Raw genomic sequence first — 12,206 nt, 5'->3', positions numbered from 1 at the left:
TTTTAATATGCTATCTAGGTTGGTCATAACTTTCCTTCCAAGGAGTAAGCGCCTTTTAATGTCATGGCTGCAATCACCATCTGCAGTGATTTTGAAAGTGAAGTCGCTCAGTCGTGTCTGACTCTTTGCGACCCCATGGACTGTAGCCTATCAGGCTCCTCCGTCCATGGGATTTTCCAGGCGAGTACTGGAATGGATTGCCATTTCCTTTTCCAGGGGATCTTCCCAACCCAGGAATCGAACCCAGGTCTCTCGCATTGCAGGCAGACGCTTTACCGTCTGAGCCACCAGGGAAGCAGTGATTTTGGAGCCCCCCAAAATAAAGTCAGCCACTGTTGCCACTGTTTCCCCATCTATTTGCCATGAAGTGATGGGACCAGATGTGTAGTTTGACATCTAAAAAAAAATTGCTGGGGTTCTCATTGGGATTATATCAATCATGATCTATAGAGATCATGTAGAGAATAATTCAGATCTTGATGATATTGAGTCTTATAATCAATGAACACAAAGTATCTCCCATTTATTGAGATATCATCTGATTTTTTCATCACTTTTATAGTTATCCTCTTACAGACATGTACATATAAGATTTACACTCAAATATCTACTATTTGGGGGCTTCCCAGGAGGCACTAATCATAAAGAACCCACCCACCAATGCAGTAGACATAGGAGACATGGGTTTGATCCCTGGGTCGGGAAGATACCCTGGAGAAGAGCATGGCAACCCACTCCAGTATTCTTACCTGGATAAACTCATGGACAGAGGAGCCTGGTGGGCTAGTCCATGAAGTCACAAAGAGTTGAACAGGACTGAAGCAACCTAGATGCATGCCTCCACTTTTTTGGTGCTATTTAAATAGTAGTTCCAAAATAACTTCAAATTTAAACATTGTTATTGCTCATAGGTATAAAAGCAATTAACTTTTGTCTATTGACCTTGTATTTTGTGATGTTGTTCCACTTATTAAGGTCAAATTGTCTTTTTTAGAAGATTGTTCATGATTTCCTACATAGAAAATTGTCATCTGTGAATAAAAAGTTGTATTCCTTCCATTCCAGTCTATACAGTTTTCATTTATATTTCTTCTTAGAAAGAACGTGCTTTTCTCACAATCTTTAGGGAATAAAGGTTTATCATAACATTAGGTATGATATTAGCTGGAGGATTTTCATACATTCCATTTATTAGATGAAGGAATTTTCTATTCATTTTTTGTGTTTTTATAAAGAATGACTTTTAAATTTTATCAAACATTTTCCTGCATCTATTATATAATGATATATTTTTCTTGTTCAGTCTATTAGTATGATGAAATGCATTGACTGAATGTTGAATTCCTTATATGAACCCCAATTAATTTTCATATTTTTTATTTTTTATGGGCTTCTCAGGTGGTATTAGTGGTTATATATTCTGAATTGATTTGCTAATATTTATTAGCTATTCTTTCACAGTTATGTTTCATGAGACATATTGATCTATAATTTTCATTTCATAAAAAGTCTTTATGTTGTTTTCATAATAATGTTGACCTCATACATTTAGCTAGGCAATGTTCCCTCTACTTTTATCATCTGGCAAATATCATGGGAAATTATGATTTTATTCCTAAAATTTTGGTTGGATTTACCAGTGAGCCATCTGTACCTGAGCTTTCTTATTTAGAAGATTATTAATTATTGGTTAAATTTTATTAATAGATATAAGATTATTCCGGCTGTCTTTTTCTCTCTGCATTAGTTCTGGTAGTTTATGTCTTTTAAAGAATCTGTCTATTTCATCCAAATTGTCAAAAATTTAAATACAATTTTAAAGTTGCTTGTATTATTCCTTTTAATATCTTTGGACTCAGTAGTGATGACCTCTCTTTCATTTCTGGTATTGTTAATTTGTATTTTCTCTATTTTATTTGATTAGCCTGGATAAAATATTATTAATTTTATTTATCTTTTCAGAGAACCAACTTTTGGTATAGTTCATTTTCTCTTTTTTAATGTTTTCTTGTTTTCAAATTTATTGATATCTACTTGTTTTATTTTAATTTTTTACATTAAGTTTATCTTTTATATTTTCCTAAGATGGGGAGGCCTTACAAATAACTGTGAATAGAAGAAAAGGTAAAGGAGAAAAGGAAAGATACACCCACTTGAATGCAGAGTTCCAAACAATAGCAAGGAGAGATAAGAAAGCCTTCCTCAGTGATTAGTGCAAAGCAATAGAGGAAAACAATAGAATGGGAAAGTCTAGAGATCTATTCAAGAAAATTAGAGATACCAAGGGAACATTTCATGCAAAGATGGGCAATATAAAGGACAGAAATGGTATAGACCTAATAGAAGCAGAAGATATTAAGAAGAAGTGGCAACAATACACACAGGAACTAAACAAAAAAGATATTCACGACCCAGATAATCACGATGGTGTGATCATCAACCTGGGGCCAGACATCTTGGAAAGCGAAGTCAAGTGGGCCTTAGAAAGCATCACTATGAACAAAGCTAGTGGAGGTGATGGAATTCCAGTTGAGCTATTTGAAATCCTAAAAGATGATGCTGTGAAATTGCTGCACTCAATATGCCAGCAAATCTGGAAAACTCAGCAGTGGCCACAGGACTGGAAAAGGTCAGTTTTCATTCCAATACCAAACAAAGGTAATGCCAAAGAGTGCTCAAACTAGTGCACAATTGCACTCATCTCACACACTAATATTCATACCCCACTCCCTAGTATAGATACCCCACATCCAAGGTCAGGAAAACCCCAGTAAGACGGTAGGCACTGGAGTGGCTGTGAGGAGCTACCCCATGTCCAAGGGCAAAGGAGAGCCCCAGCAAGACAGTAGGAGGGGCGATTTCACATTTAGAATCAAATCCCGTTCCCACCAGAGATGTTCAGAGGGCTCAAACAAACCTTGTGCACACCAGGACCCAGGGACCCCACAGAGATGGAAACACACCTGTGTTTGAGCATCTCTTGTGGAGGTACGGTTTAGCATGCTCTGCTGCAGGGACAGGGGCTCTGGGTGTGGGTATGGCATAAGTCCTCTTGGAGAAGGTCACCATTAACCCCACTATAGAGCTGCCAGGAGAAAGGAACAGTGACCCCACAGGAGACTCACCAGTGGGTGTCTGGGAGTCTCTGGTGAAGGCATTGGTCAGTAGTGGCCTGCTGCAGGGTTGGGAGTATGGGCTGTAGAAGTACATGCCTGAGATATTTTGAGGGAGGTCACCATTTATCTTCATTACCTCCACCAAAGTTTGGCCCCAGGTAAAGAGCAGGGAGGGATCACAGCCCTACCCATAAACAGAAAATTGTATTAAAGATTTACTGAGCTTGGTCCTGCCCATAAGAACAAGACCCAGTATCCCCTTCAGTCAGTCTATCCCATCTGGAAGCTTTCATAAGCCTCTTATCCTTCTCCATCAGAGGGCAGAGAGAATGAAAACCACCATCACAGAAAATTAACCAAACTGATCACATGGACCACAGCCTTCTCTAACTCAAAGAAACTATGAGCCATGCCATGTAGGGACACCCAAGACGGATGGGTCATAGTGGGGAGTTCCAACAAAATGTGGTCCACTGGAGAAGGGAATGGCAAAGCACTTCAGTAGTCTTGCCTTGAGAACCCCATGAACAGTATGGAAAGGCAAAATGATAGGATACTGAAAGAGGAACTCCCCAAGTCTGTAGGTGCCCAATATGCTACTGGAGATCAGTGGAGAAATAACTCCAGAAAGAATGAAGGGATGGAGCCAAAGAAAAAACAATACCCAGTTGTGGATGCGGCTGGAGATGGAGCAAGGTCCGATGGTGTAAAGGGCCATATTGCATAGAAACCTGGAATGTCAGGTACATGAATCGAGGAAAATTGGAAGTGGTCAAACAGGAGATGGCAAGAGTGAACGTCGACATTTTAGAAATCAGAGAACTAAAATGCACTGGAATGGGTGAATTTAACTCAGATGACCATTATATCTACTACTGTGGGCAAGAATACCTTAGAAGAAATGGAGTAGCCATCATGGTCAACAAGGGTCCAAAATTCAGTAAATGGATGCAGTCTTGAAAACGACAGAATGATCTCTGTTCATCTCCAAGGCAAGCCATTCAATATCATGGTAATCCAAGTCTATGCCCCCAACAGTAATGCTGAAGAAGCTGAAGTTGAATGGTTCTATGAAAACCTATAAGACCTTCTAGAATTAATACCCAGAAAAGATGTCCTTTTCATTATAAGGGACTGGAATGCAAAAGTAGGAAGTCAAGAAACACCTGGAATAACAGGAGAATTTGGCCTTGGAATATGGAATGAAGCAGGGCAAAGGCTAATAGAATTCTGCCAAGAGAATGCACTGGTCATAGGAAACACCCTCTTCCAACAACAGAAAAGAAGACTCTATACATGGACATTCCCAGATGGTCAACACTGAAATCAGATTGATTGTATCCTTTGCAGACAAAGATGGAGAAGCTCTATACAGTCAGCAAAAACAAGACTGGGAGCTGACTGTGGATCAGATCATGAACTCCTTATTGCCAAATTCAGACTTAAAATGAAGAAAGTAGGGAAAACCATTTTCTTCATACTTTAATTTAGGTATGACCTAAATCAAACCCCTATGATTATACAGTGGAAGTGAGAAATAGATTTAAGGGACTAGATCTGATAGACAGAGTGCCTGAGGAATCATGGACAGAGGTTTGTGACATTGTACAGGAGACAGGGATCAAGACCATCCCCAAGAAAAAGAAATGCAAAAAAGAAAAATGGCTGTCTGAGGAGGCCTCACAAATAGCTGTGAAAAGAAGAGAAGCGAAAAGCAAAGGAGAAAAGGAAAGATATACGCATCCGAATGCAGAGTTCCAAAGAATAGCAAGGAGAGATAAGAAAGCCTTCCTCAGTGGTCAGTGCAAAGAAATCCAGGAAAACAATAGAATGGGAAAGACTAGAGATCTCTTCAAGAAAATTAGAGCTACCAAGGAAACATTTCATGTAAAGATGGGCTCAATAAAGGACAGAAATTGTATGGAGCTAACAGAAGCAGAAGATATTAAGAAGAGGTGGCAAGAATACACAGAAGAACTATACAAAACTGATCTTCATGACCCAGATTATCATGATGGTGTGATCACTCACCTAGAGCAAGACATCCTGGAATGTGAAGTCAAGTGGGCCTTAGGAAGCATCACTACGAATGAACCTAATGGAGATGATGGAACTCCAGTTGAGCTATTTCAAATCCTGAAAGATGATACTGTGAAAGTGCTGCACTCAATATGCCAGCAAATTTGGAAAATTCAGCAGAGGCCACAGAACTGGAAAAGGTCAGTTTTCATTCCAATCCCAAAAAAAGGCAATGCCAAAGAATGCTCAAACTACCGCACAATTGCACTCATCTCTCAGGCTAGCAAAGTAATGCTCAAAATTCTCCAAGCCAGGCTTCAACAATCTGTGAACCGTGAACTTCCATATATTCAAGCTGGTTTTAGAAAAGGCAGAGGAACCAGAGATCAAATTGCCAGCATCCACTGGATTATAAAAAAGCAAGAGAGTTCCAGAAAAACATCGATTTCTGCTTTATTGACTAAGCCAAAGCCTTTGGCTGTGTATATCACAATAAGCTGAGGAAAATTCTGAAAGAGATGGAAATATCAGATCACTTGACCTGCCGTTTGAGAAATGTATATGCAAATCAGGAAGCAACAGTTAGAACTGGACATTGAACAATAGACTGGTTACAAATAAGAAAAGCAGTACGTCAAGGCTGTATATTGTTACCCTGCTTATTTAACTTATATGCAGAGTACTTCATGATAAACACTGGGATGGATGAAGCCCAAGCTGGAATCAATTTTGCCAGGAGAAATATCAATAACCTCTGATATGCAGATGACACCAGCCTTATGGCAGAAAGCAAAGAAGGACTAAAGAGCCTCTTGATGAAAGTGAAAGAGGAGAGTGAAAATTTTGGCTTAAAGCTCAACATCAGTAAACTAAGTTCCTGGCATCTGGTCGCATCACTTCATGGCAAAGCGATGGGGAAACAGTGGAAACAGTGGCAGACTTTATTTTTTCAGGCTCCAAAATCACTGCAGATGGTGATTCGTGAGTTTGAGCAAGCTCCAGGAGATGGTGATGCACAGGGAGGCCTGGAGTGCAGCAGTCCATGGGTTCGCAAAGAGTTGGACATGACTGAGCGGCTTCATTTTCAATTTCACTCATTGTTCACTTCCAGTTTAATTCCATTTTAATCCGAGAATATACTTGGTGTGATTTGTAGTCATTTAATTTTGTCAAGCTGTGTTTCATGGTACAGAATATAGCCTATCTTGGTAAATGTTCCTTGTGAGCTTGACAAGAATATTCAGTCTTCTGCTGTTGAGTTCAGTGTATAAATATCAATTGTGTTAGGCTGAGCAATAGTGCTGTTGAGGACTTGTATACCTTTATTGATTTTCTGCCTGTTTGCTCTACACATTATGGATAAAGGAGTAGTGAAGTATTTGCATATAACAGTGTATTTGTCTGTTTCTTCTCATCATCCTCACAGTGAGAAACTAGGTGGGATACCTAGAAGGAAAGCCAAAGAAAATGTATGGACCTGCTTAAGACTGTGATTTCCAGGCTTTTCTCACTCCCATCTAACCTACTCTCAGCTCCCAGCAGTTCCTCAAAATTGCCGTTAAATGTTTTTACCAATTAGTAGCTCCAGCAGCTTCTGCTCTAGGTAAGCAGACCTTGGCTTCCGTGCCTTTGTGTTATGTGCCTTTTCCCAGATTTGTAGATTATGGTTTGCTCTTAGATTTCAGTTCTCTTTAGGTTTCAAGAAAAGTTATTGATTTTCAATTTTTCCAGCTTTGAAAGACTATAATGATAGGAGTATGAATTACATGTTCTTTTTAGTTAGATGTGAAAGCATAAATCCTCAAAATATGCTTTCATTTGGACTTCCAAGTATTTTTAATATTGTACAAAGTACCTATATCAGTTCAAATATTTATAGGAAATTTTACCAGCATGAATGTCCTACATGCTTGCCTCTAGTAACTTCCTATAACCAGAGGGAGAACAAGAGAAAACGAGAGAGTGATTTTTTTTAAAAGCATTGAGACGATGTTTTCTGTTTCTGGTTGAGAAAAATATTAAATTTGTCTTTTTAGAATCATAAAATTTTATGATTGAAAAGTGACTCAAAGATAACCTAACCAACTTCCTTCTTTTATGAATCTGTAAACGTGAACCAAATGATATTTTAGTATAATCTGAATTACCTTTGAAAATTATTTAATAAATTAATTTTGGTGATAATTAAGTGACATACCTCTAAGCAGTGAACATTGAATATCCCCCTCAATTTTTCCTTTACAACAAAAGCTAACCACCACACTTTAAACTCTATAGATAAAGAGCTTTTATACCTTCTGAATATTATCATTATTATCACATGTTTTTCAAGCAGCATTTCAAGTAGTGTAATTAATCAGAAACCATACATACATAAAATGGTTAACAATGAAAGCTTTAGCATTCTTACATGAACATGTAGGGAAATTAAAAGAAATTTTAGACTGTTTTGGGTTCTGAAATCCTGTTATACTTGGTCTCCAGCTGTGCTTTGCAAGTACTTGCTTTTCATAGTGAGTTGTACACAGCAGGAAAGCTAACCAAAGAAGGATTTAATAAGCAAAAATGACCCAGCATTTAAGGAGGCTGTGTTCTGCAAGTATTACAAATAATCACTGCTTCTACACTAGGTTTTCAGTTTATTCTCATATTTTTAAACATTTGTTAAATGACAATCGAGTCTTTGATGACTGATTTCCAACCAATCAAAAGGCACACAGTTTTAACCTTTAAGTCAATCCTTTCTCCACACCACTCAGCCATTTGCCTTAGGTGAGAATACAAACGTTACACATTCACATTAATATACTCTGTGACAAATGGCTTTGAGTATTAGCAATTTTATTTCTTGTTTTGCTTAGCAGTTTATTTTATAATTACAAATTCATAGCTTTCTTTGATCTGCCCTCTAATATGTTTAAAAGGATATAAGTGTAGAAAAAGAATAACTGCCATATCTATGCCTACAAAATATACTAAGGAAGAAATGTCTTAATGTGATGCATCTTATGTTATAAATAATAGAACGATTTATAGTTTTGAGGAAATGTAGAAATCTGCTATTTTTGAAATGTAGAAGTTATTGTTTTTTAAACAGTAATGCTTAAGAAAAATTATATACATGAAATGTCAAAGACAAATTAAACCTATCTTTTAGAAAAAGGAGACATCAATAAGGATTGTTTACCCATGCTAAGTTTTTAAGGAGGGTATGGGATTCTGAGCTGAAAAATAAAAACACTTTCAATTAGGGAACAATGAAAAAAAAAAGTTGTGAAAAATGCATACAAAAGTTCAGAGTCTCTAAGTAAACAAAGAAACCAACAGTATGACCACCTAGGGTCATGAATGTTAGAAACTTAAATCTGATGGAGTTCAACTGCAAATCTACTGATGTCTTGCTGTGATATCTCTGCCAGTTGGAGGTCCAATCTCTATATAAATAACTACTGTAATGGGAATCTCAACACTAACTAACCAATTCTTAAAAAAATAATAATAATCATAGAGACTCTGAAGCATCCTGCTGAATTCAGGTGTATTTTGACAAACCAGTCTTTCTTTAGATTTCCCAGGAAATTACTTCTAAAGAGAGAAGAATTAGATGTAGCATCCCTGGGGGTTCTGTATGCATCATACAAGCATCCTTTCACACTCCCAAGCAGTCCTTGAGATCATCAGGTTTATCTTAAAAGTTTAAGGGCATTTTGTATTCTATCACAGAATGTATCTGTATTTGTTTTCGTATTAATTTCTTACTGAGTGATATTCATCTATCAAATTAAACAAAGAAAAAAGAAAATTGTACTGTGTTCAAGAGTACCAGCCCACATTGTTTGGTTCTGTTTTTCTGGAAAATTCTCTCCTTTGTCTCTTTGTCAGAGTGTACTCAGATATAGGTTCCCACAATAATGTGAATTTAAAGGGTAACTTTTTGTGCGTAAAATATTTTTAAACACAAGTATTTTTTAGTTGAGGGAAATTAAAATAAATTATATGTTAAGCCAAAAAAAGAGGTAGGGAAACATATCTCTAAAAAGCAGGACAAAGGAGTTTGTAATTTATAACAGCAGGAACAGGAAACATTCTCCTAATGACAAAGTAAGTATACCAAAAAAAATTAAAAAAATCAGGAGAGATTCTTTGAAGAAATAGACAGAACTCTACGTATCTTAAGAGAAAAAATGAAAATAAAGAATTTTAACTGAAGTATGATATCCTAATCATAATTGAACATTGTGTAGTCTTCTCCCTAATTCATTTGCAATTCTGAATAAACTAGATTGCTTTCTATAAAACTACAATTAGATAAAACAAATTAGGATTTCCCTGGTGGGGCAGTGGATAAGAACCTACCTGCCAATGCAGGAGACGCAGACTTGATCCCTGATCCAGGAAGATCTCAGATGCTATGGACCAACTAAGCCCGTGTGCCGCAATTACTGAGCCTGCCCTCTAGAGTCAACGAGCTGCAACTACCCAGCTGCACGCCTAGAGCTGCACGCCTAGAGCCTGGGCTCCACAACAAGAGAAGCCCCGCAGTGAAGAGTGGCCCCGCTGGCCGCAACTAGAGAAAGCTCTCACAAAGCAACGAAGACCCAGCGCAGCCAAAAATAAACAAATGATGAAAAAGATAAAACAAATTAGAAATCCATAATAGTTCAGTTCAGTTCAATCACTCAGTTATGTCCAACTCTTTGCGACCCCATGGACTGCAGCACGCCAAGCCTCCCTGTCCATCACCGACTCCCGGAGTTTACTCAAACTCATGCCCATTGAGTCAGCGATGCCATACAACCATCTCATCCTCTGTCATCCCCTTCTCCTGCCCTCAATCTTTCCCAGCATCAGGGTCTTTTCCGAGGAGTCAGGTGGCCAAAGTATTGGAGCCCCAGCTTCAGCATCAGTCCTTCCAATGAATATTCAGGACTGATTTCCTTTAGGATGGACTGGTTGCATCTCCTTGAAGTCCAAGGGACTCTCAAGAGTCTTTCCCAATACCACAGTTCAAAAGTATCAATTATTTGGTTTATCCTTAATAGAAAACCCTGAAAAATAAAGGGAAAAAAAGTGCTCTCAAATTATCATATAAATAAATGATGGGTCCAGATATATTCAGCAAGGATTTTCTTTAAATATTAGGAAACAGAAATTTTCTATAATATGTCAACTGCTATAAACACAGAGATGAAATTGAGTACTTACATGCTTTCATGAATTCCCAGCAAGTATTTCTCTGAGACCAAAATTTGAAAAAGATAAGCACACAAAGACATACATCCTTTACTTTCCTTCAGTTACTACTAGTTCCTCTGAATGACCTGTAATTTCAACATATGTATCTCCAGGAGGAGCAGAACAAATGTGCTATACAAAGAAACTTTGTTATTATACAGAAAAGTATTTTAGTCCTCATCAGTTTTTATGGTTGGCACTAGTGTTGAAGAACCTGCCTGCCAATGCAGGAGACATAAGAGATGTGGGTTCGATCCCTGGGTGGGGAAGATCCCCTAGAGAAGGAAATGGCAACCCACTCCAGTTTTCTTGCTTGGAAAATCCCATGGACAGAGGAGCTGGAGGGCTGTAGTCCATGGGGTCACAAAGAGTTAGACAGGACTGAAGCCACTGAGCACTGAGCCCTGAGTTTTTATGAACTTACTTCTAACAATTGTTTTAGCATCATTTGGCTCTTCTATATATAGTAAAATGTCCTCTCTGAGACAATTTTACTTTTTCCTTTTCAACTTGGATGTCTTTTATTTTTTTTAATTTTTTTTTTTTCTTTAACATTTATTTATTTGGCTGAGCCAGGAAGATGGCACTAGAGATCTTTGCTAGTTGCAGCACAAGGGATCTTTGATCTTCCTTGCAGCATGCAGGACTTTGAGTTGCAGCATTCGGGGTCCAGTGGCTAAGACTCGATGTTTCCAGCACAGGGGACCCAGGTTTGATCTCTGGTCAGGGAACTAGATACCACATGCTGCAACCAAAGATTCTGCATGCTGCTTTTTATTTCTCTTTCTGTTCTAATTGCTTTGGCTAGGCCTTCTAGTACTGTATCGAATAGAAATGGCATGAATGGGCACTCTTCTCTTATTCCTGATCTTAGAGGAAAAGCTCTCTGCTTTTCCACTGTTCAATGTGATGTTAGCTCAAGGCTTGTTATATATCACCTTTATTATGTGTAACTACATTCCATCTGTAGATTTTTTGTTGAATTTTTATTATGAAAGGTTGTCGAATATTGTCAGATACTTTTTTGTATCAATTGAAATGATATGATTTTTATCTTTCATTCTAGTGATGTATCACATTTATTGCTATGCATATGTTGAATCATTTTTACATTCCAGTGATGAATCCTACTTGGTAATGGTGTATGATCTATTTAATGTGGTGCTGAATTTGGCTTATTATTATACTGTAGAGAATTTTGGCATCTATATTTATCAAGGATATTGGCTGGTAGTTTTCTATTCTTGTAGTGTTCTTATCTGGCTTTCGTATCAGCTCTGTGATTTCTATTTGGTACTTTTTTGCAATCTTTTTTTAACCTCTTTGTTAAATTTCTCACTTTGTTGATGCATTGCTCTCCTGACTTCAGTGGGCATTTTTATGACTGTTATTTCAAATTATCAGGTAAATCACTTAATTTTATTAAGGTTTGTTTCTGTACATGTATCTTGTTTTTTGTTTGAAACATAGACCCTTGTTTCTTCATTTTCCTTGACTTTCTGTACATTAGATAAAACAGCCACCTCTCCCAGCCTTAACAGAGTGATCTTGTGTAGGAAATAACCTTGTCAACCAGCCTGATCCAAGTTTCTGGTTGCCACTCAAATCTTTGTGATTGCCCAAGCTTCCATCTTTGTTCTTAGCAATCCTAGTTGTTTAGGGTGTGCCAAGACCTGTCAGTGTCCAAGTGGTATAAGAAATACCAATTTGTCTTTTCAGGCTCCTAGTTGACTGTTCATTCTACTTCCCAATGGAGGCTAATTGGAAGCCCAATTTTCAGACAGCAGCTGAGAAACAGGATGTTAGATATGCAGTCTAGACTTTGTCAGGGAGAAA

The sequence above is a fragment of the Bubalus bubalis genome, chromosome 9, assembly GCF_019923935.1.
Source record: "Bubalus bubalis isolate 160015118507 breed Murrah chromosome 9, NDDB_SH_1, whole genome shotgun sequence".
Classification (NCBI taxonomy): domain Eukaryota; kingdom Metazoa; phylum Chordata; class Mammalia; order Artiodactyla; family Bovidae; genus Bubalus; species Bubalus bubalis.
This window is presented reverse-complemented; position numbering follows the sequence as displayed.